The sequence below is a fragment of the Arachis ipaensis genome, chromosome B2 (assembly GCF_059453495.1).
Source record: "Arachis ipaensis isolate K30076 ecotype BB chromosome B2, ASM5945349v1, whole genome shotgun sequence".
Classification (NCBI taxonomy): Eukaryota; Viridiplantae; Streptophyta; class Magnoliopsida; order Fabales; family Fabaceae; genus Arachis; species Arachis ipaensis.
Window position 1 is genome coordinate 25,477,140 of NC_142437.1, and position 18,237 is coordinate 25,495,376.

Genomic DNA, 18,237 nt, shown 5'->3' on the forward strand with positions numbered 1-18,237 from the left:
AACTACAGACAATGGCACTCAATTCACAGATGCAGGCTTCAGAAAACTAGTAACCGACTTGAATATAAAGCACCAATACACCTCCGTTGAGCATCCACAAGCCAATGGACAGGCCGAGGCGGCTAACAAAGTCATATTAGCTGGACTAAAATGGAGATTACAAAATGCAAAGGGAGCCTGGGCAGAAGAGCTTCCACAGGTCCTATGGGCATATCGAACAACTCCACATTCCACCACGAAGGAATCCCCCTTTCGATTAGCATATGGAACAGAGGCGATGATTCCAGTAGAAATTGAGGAAGGATCGCCAAGAGTAGTTCACTACAATGAAGGAGCAAACTCCCAGCTTCAAAGAGAAGAGCTCGACTTGTTACCCGAAATCCAAGAAAGAGCTCGGATCAAGGAAGAAGCCTTAAAGCGCCGCATGGCTTCCAGATACAATTAAAAGGTAGTGCCAAGAAGTTTTGCAGAGAATGATCTCATCATAATCCGAAATGATATTGGAACAACTCGACCAGGGGAAAGGAAGCTGGCGGCAAACTGGAAAGGACCCTACCGAGTTATAGAAGTACTTGGAAAGGGCTACTACAGACTGTCTGAACTCGACGGACGAGAGCTTCCCAGGTCATGGCACGCCTGCAACCTCCGAAGGTACTACAGTTAGAAAAAAGGATATAAAAATCTCATCATTGGATGTACTCTTTTTCCTGAAAAGGTTTTTTAATGAGACACCAAGTTGAGACTCAGACAATCCCATATGTATATATTTCTACCTTTTTTTTAAAAATATATTTGAGATACTCTACAAAGATTTCAAGACGCATTAATCTGAAGCATTCATCGTCCGATTATAAAGCGACAGATCGGCAGAAAGTGAAAAATAATTTCACTGCACGATCACGGTAAAGACAAACCGTCCGATAAAGGTGAAAACGCGATTCACCCAAAGGACGATCTAGAGATGACAACCACTTTCTACAAATCGGCAAAGATGAACACAGAATAATGTAAGAAGTTATCGAAAGTGATCTAAAAAAGAACCTGACGAGGTCTTACGGATCACTAAAATAATAACTTTAAGACTGGCCGACGTTGAGAAGTCAGACCAAGTCAACCCAAGTTATAAGTAAACCCTGGAAAGAGGTCTGGCCAACCCTATTAAAGAGGATTACTTTAACTTAGAAGGGCTTGTCATGACAAAGTCAGCCCAAGATAAAAGTTATCAAAGTAGTCCTTGAAAGAGATCTGACAAAGATCCAAGAAAGAGGACTACAAATAACTTAAAGGAGACCGATATAACCAAGTCGGACTCCTACTACTTAAAAGTTATCAAAGTAGTCCCTGAAAGAGATCTGACAAAGATCCAAGAAAGAGGACTACAAATAACTTAAAGGAGACCGATATAACCAAGTCGGACTCCTACTACTTAAAAGTTATCAAAGTAGTCCCTAAAAGAGATCTGACAAAGATCCAAGAAAGAGGACTACAAATAACTTAAAGGAGACCGATATAATCAAGTCGGACTCCTACTACTTAAAAGTTATCAAAGTAGTCCCTGAAAGAGATCTGGATCCAAGAAAGAGGACTACAAATAACTTAAAGGAGACCGATATAACCAAGTCGGACTCCTACTACTTAAAAGTTATCAAAGTAGTCCCTGAAAGAGATCTGACAAAGATCCAAGAAAGAGGACTACAAATAACTTAAAGGAGACCGATATAACCAAGACGGACTCCTACTACTTAAAAGTTATCAAAGTAGTCCCTGAAAGAGATCTGACAAAGATCCAAGAAAGAGGACTACAAATAACTTAAAGGAGACTGATATAACCAAGACGGACTCCTACCACTTAAAAGTTATCAAAGTAGTCCCTGAAAGAGATCTGACAAAGATCCAAGAAAGAGGACTACAAATAACTTAAAGGAGACCAATATAACCAAGTCGGACTCCTACAACAAACAAAGAGATCTGACAAAGATTCAGGAAAGGGATTACAAATATAACTTGAAAATGGACTGCGAAAACAACTCGGAGACCAACTTGAAGGAATCGGTTACGAATCGTCAGAAATAAACCAGAGCGAGAACGAACCAAAAAATCAAGTTAGACCTACCTAGCCACAACCACAAAGGATTCAAAATACAAAATACAAAAGCAATCCAGAAAAGGTTAAGCTGTAGGGTTCCAACATTCACAGAAAAAGAAATACCAAGTCAAGCACAAAAGACAAAGTTATCATCCATAAGGTTAAAAGGCCTCGGAGGCAACCAAAACCCACCGCAAAGAAGCTAAAGCATGCTACCATTTGTTTTTATAAAAAACAAAAGTTGCTAGGCAAGCAACAGGAAAAGTGTCAGCAAAACATAAAGAGTTTAAAAAAGCCCACAAGCCGGGCCAACTACATGTCCAGAATAAAAATAAAAAGCTAAGAGTCAGAAGATTTTTTAGCAGCATCAGGCCGAGGAGATGGAGGCCGAGTCTGGAGAGGAACGACATCTACAGTACCGTCATCCTGATTCAAAATCTGGCAGTCGGGATCAGAAGCGGGAGGACCAACCTCGGCAGGGGCAGCAGAAGTCGACACCTTGGTAGAGGTTACAGGGGGAGGCTCGACATCATCCTCATCCTCGTCATCAGGGACAACCTTGCCATCCCTGACAACGTTCTCCAAGCTAAAGAGGGTCAGGTCGGCCTCGAGAGCAATAACCCGAACTTGTTCCTTCAGGTTCTCATAGGCAGCAGTTACACTGCCAACAAGGTGACCTTGGAGTTCGGAATAATTCTCCCGGACATTCTCCAATTCTTCTCTCAGATGCAACACCTCCCGGTAAGACGTCAAATAACTATCCTTATGCCGCATAGCCGTGTCCTCGGCCAGTTTCAGAGAACCAGCCAGGGAAGTAGAAATAGCCTTTTCATTTTCCAAATCTTTCTCCAACCTGGCCACCCTTACTTCAAGCTCCCCCTTCAAGTCCTTCATCCGATCAAACTCCTGTTTGGCCTCCTCCATAAAAGCTTTAGTGGCATGGAGAGGAAGACTTTGAGCAGTTCGATATAGGGCCACCCCCATGTGTGCCAACTTGATACCACTCCGGGTGAGATAATCAAAATGGTGAAGAATCGACACGTCGTCCATAGGAAGAACACCATAAGGGCCGATTTGTTGATCTACAAACTCAACTGCATCAAAATCAGGAGCATCGAGGTTGAAAGGTTCAGTTGTTCTTTGCTTCTTACTAGGAGGGGGACCGAAAGCGGCAACGGAAGATTGTGGAGGATCAACCAGACGGACCCGAGGAGTAGGAATTGCTCTCCTCGGCCTGGGAGAGCTCGGTATAGGAGGTTTAACCAGAGGCTGAGAAGACCCCTCTCCGGCCGCTTTGGCCGAGATGTTTAGTGCTGGGATTGCCTTCTTCGCCTTCTTATAGGCTCTCATAGAATCATTATTCTTCGACATCTCTGAAAAACACAAAAAACAAAGACAAGTTACAACACAGGAGAAACAAAGCTCGGGAGCAAGTATAAAAACAAATCAGGTAGTACCAGCAGCCCGGACCAAAGATGGATCACTCAAAAATCTCTTCGTGTCCAGGTGGGGTGGCTTCCCCCACAAATCTTCAAGAACAACCACAAAGGCCCGCTCAACCTCACTAAGCATTTCCCATGTGTAACGTGGCACTCTTACATTCTTTTGCCACTCCAGAGGAAAAGCAGGTTCATCATTTTCATCAAGAAAAAAGGGGCGAACCCCCTCAATGGCACGAACTCGGAAGAAATAGTTCTTAAAATCTTTAAACGACTCATCATACATGACAAAAACTTTATGCCCCTGGGCCGACCTGAAAGAAACCCAGGAAGCTTTCTTTTTAGAGGAACCTCCAGGTTTGGCCGAGACAAAAAGATAAAGGAAAAGATTTTCAGAAGGTGTTATATACAACTCCTGACAAAGAAGTTGAAATATTTTGATAAAACCCCAGGAGTTTGGATGCAACTGAGATGGAGCAATATTACAGGACCACAACAAGTCAGTTTCAAAAGCAGTAAAAGGGAAAGTAACGTTTAATTGGCTGAAGAAGTATTCATAAGCAAAGAAAGACGGACGCTCCCCCTCAACGGAAGTCGGAAAACAAACTCTCTCATTAGAATCGGGAGCAACAAGCTCGTAATCCCCCTCACGGGCACTGTTATAACAAATCCTATGGCGCTTCCTCAGCTCTGTGCAAAATTCAGCATCCACAATAGAAACACACAACAAAACAAGGGAGTCCAGCCAATCGGACATCCCCTCGGGAACTCTGGAAGTCATCTCAACAATGTTATTGCGAGAAGACATGAGGCCAACTAATCCTACAAGTAAGAAAAGAAGATGGGATTACTAAAAACATCTCGGATAAGGGAGAAAAACAACTCAAACACGATACAGGCCAACACACAAAAAAGGAAACCCCAAGACTCAAACCAAAGTCCTGGGGCATCCTTTGGAGGCAATAATCAAGTAAGGTTTCTGGTAGAAATCTACAGCTCTCACCCCAGCATCTTTCGAATAAGAAAAAGACCTCAAACAAGCAGGCATTTCCAGAAGCATAAATCATCACAGTCAACCAAGAAAAAGCATTCCCAAAACATCAAAACACGCCAAGTAGAAATCATCAAAGGTACGAACTTTTGAGAAATCAGACAAAAAGTAATCAAGCAAAGCAAGAAACGGATGCAGAGTTTCTATCAGATAGTAAAAAATCAGAAGCAACAAAAACCGTATAAAAGCCTCGACGAAAATACCAGAGGAGCGCACGAAAGAAAATCAAAGAAACAAATACAAGATCATGAAAAGGTTCAAACTTTCAAACATGCAAAGGCAAAAGTTTCACCAAAAAAGTAAAATGAAGCCGTAAAAGAAGTGAGAAAGTTAGTACCAACCTGAAAAAGCAGCAGGCTTCAGGGAAGGTGAAAAGGAACGGCGAAATCTGGAATCGCTACCTCGAAGTAAAAGAAAAGACATGAGCAAAAAGCAAACGTCGCTCGGCTGAAACGCGAAACTACGAGCTCCAGACAGAGGATTCAGAAAAATCAAACAACGCCGCAACACAGAGAAAATTGAAAGCCAGAGAATAAAGGGAAAAATGCGAAGAAGTTACGAAAAAAGGCGAAAGAAGAGAAACCGTTTCTGGGTTTTCAAAATCAAAATAAAGAGCCAAAATAAAACGGGGCAATTAATGTTAAAATTAAAAGGCATTAAACCCTCGCATATTTCCAAAGCGCCGATATAAAAGCGCGCGCTTTTAGAGGAAAACGTTCTACATTCAAAAGCTTCTACAAAGGAATCGACAAAATGCTTGAGTTCGGCTTCACTAGAGAAGGACCGAAGTCAAGAACTCGACCTCAAAAAGAAGATCGAGCTCAAGCAGGGGCACTGTTCATACCCTGGGTCGAGCTGTCCGAACCGGGATGTTCAGTAGCAAAGTGACCGACCTGTTCAGGTCAAGTAGACCGACTTCTTTACGAAGAACTCGGGCAAATCGACAGGAAAGTCCAGTAAAGGGCCCAAATAGGGGAACACAGCCCAATCTAAAGGCAGCCAAAGCCTAGAAGGATAAAGGCGGTTCCCCAGAAGATAAGATGACCTCACTTAAAGATAAGATAAGATAAGATAACTATCTTATCCCTAGAAAGGTCACTCCACACTACTATAAATACACTGGAGCACCCAGGTATAACTCATACTCTGATTCTATATAAAACCTGCTTAATACCCGTGCTAACTTAAGCATCGGAGTCTCTTGCAGGTACCCCCTACCCTCCGGTGACCAAGGATCAGCAGTGCAGCAAGTCCAACAAGTCGGACACAACAGCTCCAGCCGCCATCAGCCAGCCGGACACGCCATCTCCGACCAGCATAGAAGATCTCGTCCGAGATCGACCTACAGTTTCAGGTAACCCTCGGAACACCCCCTACTCTCCTCATCTAAAAATTTTGTAATAAAATTTTAGTTATTTCTAATTTAATTCTTCTCAAATTTTATATTTTAGATGTCTCTTATTTAAAAAAAACAACTTTATAATTTTTTTATGTTTAATTAAGGATTGAAAATAAAAATAGAAATATTTAGTAATAATTTTTATATGTATTCTTATATATTAAATTTATCTATAATTTTCTTCTAAATAACTTAATCCTTATATTTATTAAACAAATATAAGCGTATAGAGTAATAAAATGATGTGTATAATAATATACGTAAAATGCTTAAATTCGAACAATGCATATCATAAAAAATATTGGCATCCTTATAAAATAATGAAAATATATAAAAATATATCATAAAATAATTAATTATCAATTTTTTGTAAAAAAAATTTGGTCCTCAAATAGTCTACTATGCCCCTTGGTTATCTCACAATAAGGTCCAAATAGTTACCACAATTTTTTGTGGTAAGGATACTAATATTTGAATATTAGAAAGAATTTCAAATTGAAATTGTTCAACATCTACAATATTTTTTATTTTAAAATTGTACTATATACTTTATTTAAGTATACTTATTGAATTGAACAATTTTATAGAAATCTGTGGAACTATAATTTTTTGCGGAGAGTGGAGATGGAGCTGAAAGAGTTTTCAATGAAACAAAGAGCTGAAATGAATTGTTGATTTATCATTGAGTAATTGGATGTGTTACAATAGATGAGGTAATTCTGCTATATATAGCAAGCTACCATAAAATTCTGTTGAAACAGAAAACAGAATAACAGAATTGAAAATAAGCTAGGCTTGACTATCACTTAACAACTGTGTCTTAATCTTCTTGATCTTGATCTATTATGTTACAAACTCTATCTCTATTACCCTTCCTCAAACTCATGGCAATTTTGGAAATAACCTTGAGTTTGAAATGAAACTTCTCAAAAGTAGAAGCTGATAAGGCTTCCGTGAAAATGTCAGCAACCTGTTCTATAGAGGGTATGTACACAACCTTCAATTGATTCTAATTAACCTTCTCATGGACAAAATGTAGATCCAAGTCAAAGTATTTTGTCCTGCTATGAAGAACAGGATTTTCAGCAAGCAACACAGCACTAATGTTGTCACAGAAAAGAGTGGGGGTTCCAGAGATTGAAATGCACAGTTCCTACAATAAATTTTGTAGCCAGATGATTTCAGAGTCTGCGGCAGCTAATCCGCGATATTCAGCTTCTGTGCTAGACCGGCTCACTGAAGATTGTTTCTTGCTGGACTATGAAACAAGATTTGATCCCAAATAGATTCCATATCCACAAGTAGATCTTCGGTCATCAATATCTAACCCCCAATCCGAATCTGTAAAACTAAATAGCCTTAAATCAGTAGAGGCATGAAATAATAGACCTTGATCAATAGTGCCAGTTAAGTATCGCAAAATTCTCTTTACACATTTCCAGTGTGTAAGAAGCGGGAATTGCATATACTGGATAACCTTATTTACCAAAAAGGAAATCTCAGGCCTAAGAGTTGCATATTGCAATGATCCTACTATAGATCTATATAGATATGGATTGTCAAATTCATCATCTCCCTGACCTGAGAGTTTTAAATTTGTGACCATAGGAGTAGGAACTCCTTTGGAGTTTAGCATGTTATCCATTTTTAACAGGGAGTGAATATATTTTGATTGAGACAAATGGAAAGAATCTTAGGATAATTTAGTAGCTTCTATCCTTAAGAAGTAGCTAAATTCTCCAAGATCCTTTAAAGAGAAGGCATTGTTTAATTGAGTAATGGTGGTTTGAATGACATTGTGATCATTACCAGTAATAAGAAGATCATCAACATAAACTAAAATGTAAAAAATAATGTTACCAGAGGATTTAAAAAATAAGGAAGGATCTGACCTTGTTTTATAGAAACCAAAAGTAGCAAGAGTTGAGGTCAATTTTAGAAACCAAGCTTGAGGAGCTTGTTTAAGACCATAGATGAACTTATTTAACTTACATACATATAAAGAATCACCTTGCTGAAAGCCTGGTGGCTGAGACATGTAGACAAGTTCCTTAAGATCCCATTCAAAAAGGCATTATTGAAGTCCAGCTGCCTAATTGTCCAATAAAAACTCAGGACCAAAGAGAGCACCACCCGAATTGTAGAAGGTTTAATCACAAGAGCAAATTTCTGATCATAATTGATTCCTTCAAGTTGATGATTACCTTTGGCCACCAAACGAGCCTTATACTTAATGATTTGGCCATTGGAATGTCTTTTGATGGCAAAAATCCAACGACAGCCAATAACTTTGTCTGTTGTTGTTGAATTGACTAGTGTCCATGTATTAGTCTTGTATAAGGCTTATAATTCTTCCAACATAGCATTCTTTCAGTGTTTTGATTTTAGGGCAGCAGCAACAAATGAGGGTATATTATTAACAAGATCACATGAGGTGGAGAGTGAGGCAGTAAGGGCTTTCGATTTAAATATGCCAGACTTAGATCTAGTTTGCATAGGGTGAGTGTTAGAAGAAATTCTGGTAGGAGGGGAGTTTCCAAATTGAATGATAGTATTATTGATTGGGATGTTGTGAGGATGCAGAGATTGGTATGGCTAAGCTGATTTAACTTGTGATGTTGGAAGGGGAGTTGTTCACACCCTGGGTCGAGCTATCAGACCTGAGATGATTAGCGACAAAGCGACCGACCTCTTCAGGTCAGGCTACCCGACCTCTTCTCAAAAAGGTCAGCCAAATCGACAGGAAAGCCAAATAAAGGGCCCAAATAGAGGAACACGACCCAAATCCAAAGGCAGTCCAAAGCCTAAAGAGATAAAGGCGGTTCCCATGAAAATAAACTGACCCCACCCAAAGATAAGATAAGATAAGATAACTGGTGCATGAAATTGTGATCATCAAAAATGGCGCCAAAGGACTTGGAGCTCTCAAATGTGAATCACACTTTGTCACAATTCCGCACAACTAACCAGCAAGTGCACTGGGTCGTCCAAGTAATAAACTTTACGTGAGTAAGGGTCGATCCCATGGAGATTGTCGGCTTGAAGCAAGCTATGGTCATTTTGTAAATCTCAGTCAGGCAGATTCAAATGGTTATGGAGTTTAAGGTGATGAAAATAAACATAAAATAAAGATAGAGATACTTATGTAATTCATAGGTGGATTTCAGATAAGCGTATGAAGATGCTTTGTTCCCCTTGAACCTCTGCTTTCCTATTGCCTTCTTCCAATCATTCATACTCCTTTCCATGGAAAGCTTTATGTTGGGCATCACCGTTGTCAATGGCTACATCCCGTCCTCTCAGTGAAAATGGTCCTGATGCTCTGTCACAACATCGGCTAATCAGCTGTCGGTTCCCGATCATGTCGGAATAGGATCCATTGATCCTTTTGCATCTGTCACACGCCCCACAATCACGAGTTTGAAGCTCGTCACAGTCATCCCTTCCCAGATCCTACTCGGAATACCACAGTCAAGGTTTAGACTTTCCAGATCTCAGGAATGGCCACCAATAATTCTAGCCTATACCACGAAGGTTCCAATCTTAGATTAGAAACCCAAGAGAAACGCACTCAAGCCATTGCTAGTAGAACAGAGGTGGTTGTCAGGCACATGTTCATAGGTGAGAATGATGATGAGTGTCACAGATCATCACATTCATCAAGTTGAAGAACGAATGAATATCTTGGAGAAGAAATAGACTTGAGTTGAATAGAAAAACAATAGTACTTTGTATTAATTCATGAAGAACAGCAGAGCTCCACACCTTAATCTATGGTGTGTAGAAACTCCACTGTTGAAAATACATAAGAACAAGGTTCAGGCATGGCCGTGAGGCCAGCCTCCCAAAACGTGATCAAGTGTATGAAAAGTATGAATAAAAGATGAAAATACAATAGCAAAGGGTCCTATTTATAGAAAACTAGTAGCCTAGGGTTACAGAAATAGGTAATTAATGCATAAATCTTCTTCCGGGCCCACTTGGTGTGTGCTTGGGCTGAGCGTTGAAGCATTTTTGTGTAGAGACTTTTCTTGGAGTTAAACGCCAGCTTTTGTGCCAGTTTGGGCGTTTAACTCCAACTTTTGTGCCAGTTTTGGAGTTAAACGCCAGAATTCTTGAGCTGACTTGGAACGCCTGTTTGGGCCATCAAATCTCGGGAAAAGTATGAACTATTATATATTTCTGGAAATCCCAGGATGTTTACTTTTCAACGCAATTGAAAGCGCGCCAATTAAGTATCTGTAGCTCCAGAAAATCCACTTTGAGAGCAGGGAGGTCAGAATCCAACAGCATCTGCAGTCCTTTTTCAGCCTCTGAATCAGATTTTCGCTCAAGTCCCTCAATTTCAGCCAGAAAATACCTGAAATCACAGAAAAACACACAAACTCATAGTAAAGTCCAGAAGAGTGATTTTTATTTAAAAACTAATAAAAATATAATAAAAACTAACTAAAATATACTAAAAACATACTAAAAATAATGCCAAAAAGCGTATAAATCATCCACTCATCACAACACCAAACTTAAATTGTTGCTTGTCCCCAAGCAACTGAAAATCAAATAGAATAAAAATAAGAGAATATACAATGAATTCCAAAAACATCTATGAAGATCAGTATTAATTAGATGAGCGGGGCTTTTAGCTTTTTGCTTCTGAACAGTTTTGGCATCTCACTTTATCCTTTGAAGTTCACAATGATTGGCATCTATAGGAACTCAGAATCCAGATAGTGTTATTGATTCTCCTAGTTAAGTATGTTGATTCTTGAACACAGCTACTTTATGAGTCTTGCCCGTGGCCCTAAGCACTTTGTTTTCCAGTATTACCACCGGATACATAAATGCCACAGACACATAACTGGGTGAACCTTTTCAGATTGTGACTCAGCTTTGCTAGAGTCCCCAATTAGAGATGTCCAGGGTTCTTAAGCACACTCTTCTTTTTTCTTTGGACCTCGACTTTAACCGCTCAGTCTCAAGTTTTCACTTGACACCTTCACGCCACAAGCACATGGTTAGGGACAGCTTGGTTTAGCCGCTTAGGCCAGGATTTTATTCCTGTGGGCTCTCCTATCCACTGATGCTCAAAGCCTTGAATCCTTTTTATCACCCTTGCCTTTTGGTTTAAAGGGGTATTGGCTTTTTCTGCTTGTTTTTCTTTTTTTTTCTTTTCTCTCTTTTTTTTTTTGCCCTTCTCTTTTTTCTTTTTTCTGCAAGCTTTTCACTGCTTTTTCTTGCTTCAAGAATCAATTTTATGATTTTTCAGATCATCAGATAACATTTCTCCTTTTCCCATCATTCTTTCAAGAGCCAACAATTTTAACATTCATAAACAATCAAATTCAAAAATATGCACTGTTCAAGCATTCATTCAGAAAAATAATAGTATTGCCACCACATCAAAATAATTAAACTGTTTTAAAATTTGAAATTCATGCACTTCTTTATCTTTTTCAATTAAAAACATTTTTCATTTAAGAAAGGTGATGGATTCATTTTCATAGCTTTAAGGCATAGACACTTAGACACTAATGATCATGTAATAAAGACACAAACATAAATAACATAAGCATAAAAATTCCAAAAACAGGAAAATAAAGAACAAGGAAGTTAAAGAACGGGTCCACCTTAGTGATGGCGGCTTATTCTTCCTCTTGAAGATCTTATGGAGTGCTTGAGCTCATCAATGTCTCTTCCTTGCCTTTGTTACTCCTCTCTTATGGTTCTTTGATCTTCTCTAATTTCATGGAGGAGGATGGAATGCTCTTGGTGCTCCACCCTTAGTTGTCCCATGTTGGAACTTAATTCTCCTAGGGAGGTGTTGATTTGCTCCCAATAGTTTTGTGGAGGAAAATGCATCCCTTGAGGCATCTCAGGGATTTCATGATGAGGAGTTTCCACATGCTCTTGGTGAGGTTCTCTCACTTGCTCCATTCTTTTCTTAGTGATGGGTTTGTCCTCATCAATGAGAATGTCTCCCTCTATGTCAATTCCAACCGAATTGCAAAGGTGACAAATGAGATGAGGGAAAGCTAACCTTGCCAAAGGAGAGGACTTGTCCGCCACTTTGTAGAGTTCTTGGGATATAACCTCATGAACTTCCACTTCCTCTCCAATCATGATGCTATGTATCATGATAGCCCGGTCTATAGTAGCTTCGGACCGGTTGCTTGATGCACGGAAAACTTGTCTCTTAACAAATTTCCTTCGGCAAGTGTACCAAATTTTTCGTCAAGTAAAAACTCACAATAGAGTGAGGTCGAATCCCACAGGGATTGATTGATCAAGCAACTTTAATTAAAGGAATGTTCTAGTTGAGCGAATCCAGAATTTGAGTTGAGAATTGCAGAAAATAGTATGGCGGGAAGGTAAATGGTAGAAAAAGTAAATGCTAGAATTAAAGAACTAAAAATAAATGACTGAAAGTAAAATGCAGAATTGTAAATGGGAATGGGGGAATTGCTCATAAGAGTAAATAACAAAAATTAAAGAGAATGGGTAAGATCAGAAATGGGGAGTTCATTGGGCTTGGGAGATGTTGCATTCTCCGGATCAATTTCATTTTCATCTCTTCCTCAATCAATGCACTCATTGATCTCCTTGGTAATCTTAAGTGATCGAATTACAATTTCTTGTAATTCAATCTCTCAAATTTTGATCAATAGCCAATTCCTTGGTCAATTGCTCATGAGAAGAGATGAAGTATAGTCACTGATTATACCACATGCATTTCCCAAATCAAGTGTTGAGAAGATTATAGTCACATATCCATCCAAACCCAATTTGGTCCAGCATGAGAAAGCATTTCTAGCATGATCTTTTCATTCCTCTTTCAAGGTTCAGAAGAGATCCAAGTATGAATAGCTTCTTTTCCAAGATAACTACCCAATTGGATGAAGATCGAAAGCTTTCAAGTAAAATCAAGAGAAAAGATAGAAGAAGAATAATGAAAACTAGTATTGATCCATCAAATTACAACAGAGCTCCCTAACCCAATGAAAGGGGTTTAGTTGTTCATAGCTTTGGAAAATGAAAACAAAGATGGAGAATACATGATGAAACTAGAAGTGTAGAGTAAATACAGAGAGTGGTTCTATGCCTAGAGGCTCCCTATAATTTCCAACTCTTCTTTTAATTCAAAGCTACTCCTATATATACTACTCTTCTGATCTTCTAGTTGGCTCTTCAAGTCTTGGGTATGGGCCTTTAGATTTTGAGTTTGAAGCAGTTATCTTCTTCATTGGCTTTAGTTTTACTTGCAGAGAGAAAGTGTGAAGTGGACAGAGACTTTAGCTCAGGACGTTAGTGGTGTTAACGTTTAAGTGGAAATGTGGGTTCGAGAACGTTAGTGACAATCACCTTTTTCACTAACGTTCCTCACCAAAGTAAGAGCCACGTTAACTCTAACGTTAGTGGCACAAACGTTGTTACTAACGTTGCCTCTTTGTCCTTCGCACACATTATTGGGACTTACCTTTCCCAATAACGTTGAGAAGTCTCCTCCTTCCCTACGTTAGAGTCCACGTTAACTTAGTTAACATGGCTCCTTAACGTAGGCTTGCCAACCTTCGAGAACGTTAGTGACACTTACCTTTGTCACTAACGTTCCAATGTGCCCCTAGCTCCCACGTTAGAGTCCACGTTAACTAGGTTAACGTGGCCTTTAACGTGGCTGTGCTAGCCATCTCCAACGTTAGTGACAAAGGTGAATGTCACTAACGTTGGCTCATCATCTCTCCTCCTCACGTTAGCTTTCACGTTAACTAAGTTAACATGGGAGTTAACGTGGCTCATTGTGGCTTGTGTGGGCTCCTTCCAACGTTAGTGACAATGTTAGGTGTCACTAACGTTGGCGATCACCTTCCTTCTTCACGTTAGCTTCCACGTTAACTAGGTTAACGTCGGAGTTAACGTGGCTTATTGGGGCTTGTGTGGGTTAATCCCAACGTTAGTGACAATGTTTGGTCTCACTAACGTTGTCGATCACCTACTTTCTTCACGTTAGCTTCCACGTTAACTAGGTTAACGTGGAAGTTAACGTGGCTTATTGTGACTTGGCCAACGTTAGTGACAAAGTTGAATGTCACTAACGTTGGCTTCCCCTTTACTTCTTAACGTTAGAGGCCACGTTAACTAAGTTAACGTGGCTCTAAACGTGGCCACTTATGAGCTTGGTCCAACGTTAGTGACAAAGGTAAGTGTCACTAACATTGGCTCCATTTCCTTTCCTCCACATTAGAGTTCACGTTAACTTAGTTAACGTGACTCTTAACGTGGGCAATGATGGCTTCGAGAGCGTTATTGGTGATTACTTTTCTCATTAACTTTGCAAGTTACTCCCATTCCACGTTAGGAGTTACGTTAATTAGATTAACGTGGCTGCTAACGTGGTTCTTCCTTGCTTCCTTTGTCCTGAAATCAAGCAAAAGAGTGCATCAAAGTTCTAGTCCAAGTCATGGGAAATACAACATCCAATTTGTCATTAAATTCATGCAAAATCCTCATGAAATCATGTAAAGTACACAATGTATGCTTGAATCAAGATGTAAGTGAATATCTATCCAAAACTAGCTTATTTTCTAAGGAAATGCATGAAACTACCCTAAAACCAATAAAAAAAGGTCAGTGAAACTGGCCAAAATGCCCTGGCATCATTGCTAGTTGGAATGATTGAGCGTTGGATGAACTCCAACCATCCCCTAGCCATGGGCTTGAGGTCATGCCTTCTTAGTTGAACCGGCTTCCCTCTTGAATCTCTCTTCCATTGAGCGCCCTCTTCACAGATGTCCATGAGGACTTGGTCCAACCTTTGATCAAAGTTGACCATTCTAGTGTATGGGTGTGCATCTCCTTGCATCATGGGCAAGTTGAATGCCAACCTTACATTTTCCGGACTAAAATCTAAGTATTTCCCTTGGACCATTGTAAGCCAATTCTTAGGGTCCGGGTTCACACTTTGATCATGGTTCTTGGTGATCCATGCATTGGCATAGAACTCTTGAACCATTAAGATTCCGACTTGTTGAATGGGGTTGGTGAGAACTTCCCAACCTCTTCTTCGGATCTCATGTCGGATCTCCGGATATTCGCCCTTTTTGAGCTTAAAAGGGACCTCGGGGATCACCTTCTTCTTGGCCACAACTTCATAGAAGTGGTCTTGATGCACCCTTGAGAGGAATTTCTCCATCTCCCATGACTCGGAGGTGGAAGCTTTTGCCTTCCCTTTCCTCTTTCTAGAGGTTTCTCCGGCCTTTGGTGCCATAAATGGTTATGGAAAAACAAAAAGCCTTAGCTTTTACCATACCAAACTTAGAAGGTTGCTCGTCCTCGAGCAAAAGAAGAAAGAAGAGAGTAGAAGAAGAAGAAATAGAGGAGATGGAGTGGGCTTTGTGTTTCGGCCAAGGGGGAGAAGTGGTGTTTAGGGTGTGTGAAAATGAAAGAGTGAAGATGGGTTTATATAGGAGTGAGAGGGGTGTGTATGGTTTGGCCATAGAGGGTGGGTTTGGGAGGGAAAGTGGTTTGAATTTGAATGGTGAGGTAGGTGGGGTTTTATGAAGGATGGATGTGAGTGGTGAAGAGAATGGTAGGATTTGATAGGTGAGGGGTTTTGGGGGAAAAGGGATTAAGGTGATTGGTGAATGGGTGAAGAAGAGAGAGAGTGGTGGGATAGGTGGGGATTCTGTAGGGTCCAAAGATCCTGAGGTGTCAAGGATATCTCATCCCTGCACCAAGTGGCGTGCAAAACGCCCCTTTCTGCCAATCCTGGCGTTAAACGCCAGGCTGCTGCCCATTTCTGGCGTTTAACGCCAGCTTTTTGCCCATTCCTGGCGTTAAACGCCAGTCTGGTTCCCTTTTCTGGCGTTAAACGCCCAGAATGGTGCCAGACTGGGCGTTTAACGGCCGTTCTGCTACCCTTACTGGCGTTTAAACGCCAGTAGGTTTCTCCTCCAGGGTGTTCTGTTTTTCATTCTATTTTTCCTTCTGTTTTTGCTTTATCAATTGTTTTTGTGACTTCACATGATCATCAACCTACAGAAAACATAAAATAACAAAAGAAAATAGAAATTTAACATAGATAAGTAAAAATTGGGTTGCCTCCCAACAAGCGCTTCTTTAATGTCAATAGATTGACAGTGGCTCTCATGGAGCCTCACAGATGTTCAGAGCAATGTTGGAACCTCCCAACACCAAACTTAGAGTTTGAATCTGGGGGTTCAACACCAAACTTAAAGTTTGGTTGTGGCCTCCCAACACCAAACTTAGAGTTTTACTGTGGGGGCTCTGTTTGACTCTGTATTGAGAGAAGCTCTTCGTGCTTCCTCTCCATGGTGACAGAGGGATATCCTTGAGCTTTAAACACAAGGGAGTCTCCATTCACTTGAATGATCAATTCTCCTCTGTCAACATCAATCACAGCTTTTGCTGTGGCTAGGAAGGGTCTGTCAAGGATGATGGATTCATCCATACACTTCCCAGTCTCTAGGACTATGAAATCAGCAGGGATGTAATGGTCTTCAACCTTCACCAAGACATCCTCTACAAGTCCATAAGCCTGTTTCTTTGAATTGCCTGCCATCTCTAGTGAGATTCTTGCAGCTTGTACCTCAATGATCCCTAGCTTCTCCATTACAGAGAGAGGCATAAGGTTTATGCTTGACCCTAGGTCACACAGAGCCTTCTCAAAGGTCATGGTGCCTACGGTACAAGGGATTGAGAACTTTCCAGGGTCCTGTCTCTTTTGAGGTAATCTCTGCCTAGTCAAGTCATCCAGTTCTTTGATGAGCAGTAGAGGTTCATTCTCCCAAGTCTCATTACCAAATAACTTGTCATTTAGCTTCATGATTACTCCAAGGTACTTAGCAACTTGCTCTTCAGTGACATCTTCATCCTCTTCAGAGGAAGAATACTCATCAGAGCTCATGAATGGCAAAAGTAAATTTAATGGAATCTCTATGGTCTCAGAATGAGCCTCAGATTCCCATGCTTCCTCAGTGGGCATACATTGAGGTCTTCCTCAATGGGAATCACTGCCTCTTCCTCCTCTCCATGTTCGGCCATGTGAGATGTGGTTATGGCCTTGCACTCTCTTTTTGGATTCTCTTCTGTATTGCTTGGGAGAGTGCTAGGAGGGAGTTCAGTAATTTTCTTACTCAGCTGACCCAATTGTGCCTCCAAATTTCTAATGGAGGACCTTGTTTCAGTCATGAAACTTTGAGTGGTTTTGATTAGATCAGAGACAATGGTTGTTAAGTCAGAGGGGTTTTGCTTAGAATTCTCTGTCTGTTGCTGAGAAGATGATGGAAAAGGCTTGCTATTGCTAAACCTGTTTCTTCCACCATTATTGTTGTTGAAATCTTGTTGAGGTCTCTATTGATCCTTCCATGAGAGATTTGGATGATTTCTCCATGAAGGATTATAGGTGTTTCCATAGGATTCTCTCATGTAATTCACCTCTTCCATTGCTGGGTTCTCAAGATCATAAGCTTCTTCTTCAGAGGAAGCTTCCTTAGTACTGCCGATTGCTGCTTGCATTTCAGACAGACTCTGAGAAATCATATTGACTTGTTGGGTCAATATTTTATTCTGAGCCAATATGGCATTCAGAGTATCACTCTCAAGAACTCCCTTCTTCTGAGTTGTCCCATTATTCACAGGATTCCTTTCAGAAGTGTACATGAATTAGTTATTTGCAACCATTTCAATGAGTTCATGAGCTTCTGCAGGCGTCCTCTTCAGATGAAGAGATCCTCCAGCAGAGCTATCCAATGACATCTTAGATAGTTTAGACAGACCATCATAGAAGATTCCTATGATGCTCCATTCTGAAAGCATGTTAGAAGGGCACCTTCTGATCAATTGCTTGTATCTCTCCGAAGCTTCATAGAGGGATTCTCCTTCCTTCTGTCTGAAGGTTTGGACTTCCACTCTAAGCTTGCTCAATTTTTGAGGTGGAAAGAACTTTTCCAAGAAGGCGTTAACTAGCTTTTCCCAAGAGTTCAGGCTTTCTTTAGGTTGTGAATCCAACCATGTCCTAGCTCTGTCTCTTACAGCAAAAGGAAAAAGCATGAGTCTATAGACTTCAGGGTCAACCCCGTTGGTCTTGACAGTGTCACAGATTTGCAAGAATTCAGCTAAGAACTAATGAGGATCTTCCAATGGAAGTCCATGAAACTTGCAATTCTGTTGCATTAGAGAAACTAATTGAGGCTTAAGCTCAAAGTTGTTTGCTCCAATGGCAGGGATTGAGATGCTTCTCCCATAG

At 40.4% G+C, this 18,237-nt stretch overlaps 1 non-coding gene across 1 annotated transcript; it reads left to right on the forward strand.

Moving 5' to 3' along the window:
• Positions 1-17,801: 17,801 nt before the first annotated feature.
• Positions 17,802-17,909, forward strand: LOC148573358 (small nucleolar RNA R71). Its single transcript, XR_015906339.1, has one exon. It is a non-coding gene; the product is annotated as a small nucleolar RNA R71 (small nucleolar RNA).
• Positions 17,910-18,237: the final 328 nt, after the last annotated feature.